The 5,615-nt window shown below is 42.1% G+C and overlaps 1 protein-coding gene across 1 annotated transcript in view; it reads left to right on the forward strand.

Moving 5' to 3' along the window:
- The window catches only part of gpc3 (glypican 3), a 122,308-nt gene that overhangs the window by 63,374 nt on the left and 53,319 nt on the right, over positions 1–5,615 (forward strand). The window lies entirely within an intron of this gene.

Consider the following 5,615-nt stretch of genomic DNA (forward strand, 5'->3'; position numbering starts at 1 on the left):
TGTTCAGGTGCCCTAAGTTTGTTTTTGTTAGGGTCATGTATAATGTTTCAGAAGTATGTATCTACACATACATACGTGAAATATCATATCTAAGTCATCATATCTAAACTAAAACTAACACGATTTACGTTCATAGTTTTGGCAATATAGTTTCTGTCTAGTTTTTCTTGAAGGTTTTAATTTTCATTTTAGTACTTTAGTTTGCTAAACATATTCTTCACTGCTTATTTTTATTTTAGTTTACTGAAAAAACCCTGTTCTGTATGCTTCATGTAAACCCTCGTAACTTTCTGCAGGCACATTGAAATATGTTTTGACCACTGTTGGCTTTATAAAGCCCCTTCAATCAGTCTTAAACTGATGCACTGTGTACTTAGGAGGTTTCCAGCTCACACACATACACACACACACGCTGTGCTGGCATGCGTCTCTGTAAATGGCCCCCCGGCCCACCTGCCAGTCCTGTTTCTGTGTCCTGGACAGGTTCTGCTTCTGTCACCGGGACCAGGTGGAAGCGGCTTCTCCATCCATCTCTGTGGCGGCTAGAGGTGACACTCTATCAGCCAAATGGATTAGTCTCATTGGCTGGGTAATTTATTGATGTTTTCCTCCCCTGGGTATAATAGGTGTACGGGCCGCTGATTGATGAGGGCGCATGTCTGCCTCTGCAGCGTGTCAACCAGAGTCAGTCAGTCAGTCTGGCGTGTTATGAGCTCCAGAGTTGACTCATGCAACACCCAGACTGATGGCCTCACGGACATCAAATCCGCTCATTTGACAGGCCATTCATAGATTATGTGAAAAGCCTGTTTTATGTCAGAGCGGTAGTCACTTAGAGCTTTGAGCTGTTAGAAATAAGTGACCCCACTGTGACTCAGATCGATTAGAGTTGTTACACTTACACTTTAGTTACACTTTAGACTACCTGGACTCTGCAGGACTCGATCGCACTTTAATCGGGGGCTTTGATTGATGACACGATGGAGAAAGTAGATGTTATGATAAAAAGATTTACGTTATCAGTGACAATGTGATAGAGTGCCTGATTAAATTCAAGTTTCAATTTGATTTATTAGCACATTTCAAAACAACCATAGTTGACCAAAGTGCTTAACAAGTTCCAAAACAAAATGGATGAAATATACGAACAAATAATGAAATACAAAACAGAAGAATTATTAGAATTGTTGGGATTTTATAAAATATACAGTGTGGTCTAGACCTATTCTATATATAAAGTGTCTTGAGATAACTCTTGATATAAATTCATACTATAAATAAAATTGAATTGAATTAGTAAAAAGGTCAAGGTGTTTCAGCGATCCGAGCAGTTCTTTGTTGAACTACTCCAGAGATTTGGAGCAGCCACTGAAAAGCCTCGGCCAGAGGCATTTTTCAACCTGGATCTGGGAACATCGAGGAGCATCTGATTGGACGACATCAGGACAGGAGTAAGACAGGAGTAAGAACACATGTAAATAAGAAGGCGACTACCCATTTAAAATCTTAAAAACAAGCAATAAAATCCAGTGGAGCGAGGCTAAAACTGTCCCAGTTAGAGGCCCAGCTGCTGCATTAATCCGGACTAACTGTAATGACGGATCCAATCCAACATACAGTATAAAGGGTTGCAGTAGTCTAGTCGAGACTACTGTCCCAATGGGACAGTAGTCCCAATGGACGTTGTTCATTTCGTGGTGACCACCACAAAATAAATGGGAAAATCATGTCCCTGTTGACCAATCAATAGATCAAAACAACGTGAAGGTTTCACGAACTGCTGTGAGACCGGGTTGCAATACATGCATGAACCCGGCTTTTACAACAGAACTAATCAGTTTCGGGAATTAAAAATGAAACTAAAGCACTGTCAATCACCCAGATTCTTGGCAGATGGACAAATCTAAGATCCTAAAGTGCTAAGAGCATCTTCATAGACACTTAAATCCTCACAAGCCAACACAACAACCTCAGTCTTATTTTCTCTAAGACTGTATATTGGAGTTCATTTAGTGGATATCCATATTTTAATGCACAGGGAAGATAAGAGGCCTAAACTCCCTGGAGTAAACAGTATCTGGCTGGTGAAATAAGTGGACAGAAGTAGAAGAGGAGAGGCGTTTCCCTCTGTACTGCTGATGTGTCTGTAAAAAGCCTTCAGTCTCAGAGGGGAAACAGCGTTTTCCAGCCTTCTGTCTCCATCTGTGACACTGATAAAATAAATCCTACTGCTAATTTTAAGCATGGCCTTATACGTTTCTGCGGGCTCCCGCTTTGGTAATGCGTGCTCTTGACCTCCTGCAGTCGTATCCTGAATGTCACAGGCCCCCTGACACGCAGCCCTTTCTCCCCCCTCCATTAGAGGACACCTGATCCTGCGCAGGCTTTCACTGATGAAAGAGAGCGAGCGGCATGCGCAGGAAATGGGCTCACAGCGGTTCATGCCATGACCCGGGCTACTTAGAGCCATTGAATTGCGTTCATGAAGAGCCCTCTAGTCTTTCTCTTCACCATTACAAAGTGGCTCTCCCATTTGGGGTGTAAGAGATACTACAGGTAGCGGCAGAATCCCAGGGTTAGACGTAAGAGGCTTTCACAGACACCGAGAAACGGACAAGCAAATAGCTTTGAGGAGGATGTGCAATTTCTCTCCCCAGTAAATAAATATCAAGTGAATGACCAGGAATAGAAGACTTTGTATTTCTATAGAGTTTTTCTGTGCGTGTGTGTGGGTGGTGTGTCTCACCTCCTCCCAGTCTGTCTCCTTGTCTCGACTTGCAATCTGTACATCTGTCTGCTCATTGATCACAGAGGGGAAATGCATTGCACTCGCAGCAGGACAGCTGTAGCCTGGAAATCTAAACAGATGTGCGCCGCTGCCGAGTATCCTCGCACACTCACCCAAACATCCTCGAATGTTTTTTTTTAATATCCTTTTTTTCACCCAAACTGTTTCGCTATGCATGCTGTTTTCACCCGGTCTCAAATTCACACACACACATTGACATTTACAGCCTGCCACTGTTTAGGTAGTTTGTAGTTTTCTATTGTATTGCAGAATAATAGTGTATTGAAATTTGCCTAGCTCCTGCAAGATTCTCTTGGGCCGGTGATTATTTAATAGCAACTTACAGTAACGCGGGGACAATGTATTCAAATCTCGACACAGCATTACGTTTTTTTATGTGATGTTGCCTTTTCCTTTGGCGGCGTGGAGCACAATGCGACATCATAGAATTGTCACAAATGCATTAAACTACTGTACTGGAAACAATGAATGGATGCTGTACTACACTAATGTGATACTAAGTGCATTTCATCAGGAGAGACTTAGTAGCAGATTGGCAAATATTTATTGTACGAATGCATGATATAACATGTAGTACAGTCTTTGAAGATTAGACTCCATCATTATAAAATGATATATACATATATTTAGGGGGTTAGAAAGCCAGAATGAGCTCCATTAGTTACCCCAAAAAACAAAGGTAGTTTATGTTGTTCATAACAATGTTTTGCCTTGCGTATTGCCTTAAATATTGTGCTGTCTGTGTCTGCGTTGTGTACTGTAGATAGCGTTTTTTTTTACATGCAACATGTACAGGGCCTGTGTTTTAACCGATCTCAAAGATTACCAGAACATCCACTTCTTTCTATTATTTTGCTCTTTAAGTTCCAACAAGTCCTCATGACCAAAAAAACACATTGCTTATTCCTACCCCAGCATGTTTCTTTGGATCAGGGAGGCTCCGAACCCACGGTAGCAGCTGTCATTGTGGTCCTGCTCCACGTCCTGCGATGCCCTGTTACATCCTGCTACGCTCTGCAGTGCCCTGCTATGACATGAACTATTACAAACTACTTTTTCTAGTCACCGTTCCATTATCTTTTTCTGTGACTGTTTTTACATAATATTTTAACCCCAACCGGCCGTCAGACCCCGCCTACCAAGAGCCTGGGTCTGTCCCAGGTTTCTTCCTAAAAGGAGTTTTTCCTCTCCACTGTCACACTAAATGCTCTTGGGAGAATTACTAGAACTGTTGGGTCCTTGTAAATCAGAGAGTGGGGTCTAGACCTACTCTATCTAAACAGTCTCTCGAGATAACTCTTGTCCTGAATTGTTACTATAAATAAAATTTAATTGAATTGGAATTGAATGCAACCCATAGGAGCGTTTTTGAAATTAGGAAAAAAATCGCGGTATAGGTTAAGATCAGTACATTGGTTACATCACTTCACTTCTTGTGTGTAGATACATGACGTAATTACACACTTGGCGTAGGATTTGAAACAGGACAGGAACACCAGTCTCCCGAGTCAAAGTCCTGCGTTCTTTAACCCCCCCACCTTCCCTTTCTTAATAGCCTACCATCTAACATGTCTTCCTTCTTGGCTCCCATTAACCATTGTGTTGTCTTCCTGTTGACCTGCAAGTTTTTTTTTTCTGGCTCAAAATTTTAAAATCTAAACTTTTTCAACGTTTTTGAAGCTTTTATTAAAGTTTTTTTTGTCAGGTTTTCCGATGCTTGTTGATTTCATTTCTCTCTGCCTTTTGACGTTTGTGTTTTTTTCCCCACGTTCTTTTATCAATTAATATGGTCTATTTTCTGATAAAGAAACTTTTGAAAATCGGTCAAATATGACCCCAGGACAACAGGAGGGTTAAAATTACTTCAGCTGACAATAAACACATATGGGCTGTAATTCCTGCTTGGGTTGCTTTTTTGGGGAGGACAGGCTTGTAAGTTAATGATTTGGGCCATAAAGCTTCAAAATATGAACAAATTTCATTCAAGTTTAACACATTTTCATCTCATATGGATGTGTCTTTGCCTCAATTCACCCCACCCAGAATTAATTTGCAGATAGTGTTAATTCTTCTTTAAAAAGTTTGATAAAAAAGCACCCCAGCAGTGGTTAGTTAGTCAGAAAGAAGGAGGAATGTTCATTTCCTTTGCTCAGATATTGTCATTTTCTCATGTGGACCTCCTCGTGTGCCTGAAATTGCACATGGAAAAAGACATTACGCGTTCTACAGGAAAGAGACAGAGGTGTCGCATGTTTCCTCAGTGCTGTCCGAGGCCCCGCAGCTCCATGTGGGCTGACAAGCTTCATTTGACCTCAGAGGAGCATGAAAAGAAAGAAATGAAACTATCCGAGCAAGAAAAATGAAATAACAAAGATGAAATGGCTAGCTTTTGTAACACAAAAAGTAATAACTTCCTCTACCGTCCCCTGAACCAGCGCGCCCCCCCCCCCCCCCCCCCCCCCCCCCCCCCCCCCCCCACACACACACACACACACACACACACACGCCCTCTAAAAGCAGTTGTGGCTATCACTCCCAACAAAGTGACATAGTGGACTAGCTGCGCTATAAATGGCATTCAAGCATCCCCAGCTATTCTGCTGTCCAAAGCTTCATTTCCCTGACTCTCAGGTCCCCTGCTAAGTTCAGTAATGGAGCTTTAAATCCCCTCTGTTGTTGGGTCCTCACTCATTTTGCTACCGGGTCGATGATAGAGCTCTCGCTTCTTGTGCCACCTTGTTGATAAGACTCCACTTTGTGCCTTGAAACGCCACTGACTACCATATTTTCCCTTTTAACATCGGCC

This window comes from Etheostoma cragini, chromosome 10 (assembly GCF_013103735.1).
Source record: "Etheostoma cragini isolate CJK2018 chromosome 10, CSU_Ecrag_1.0, whole genome shotgun sequence".
Taxonomy (NCBI): Eukaryota; Metazoa; Chordata; class Actinopteri; order Perciformes; family Percidae; genus Etheostoma; species Etheostoma cragini.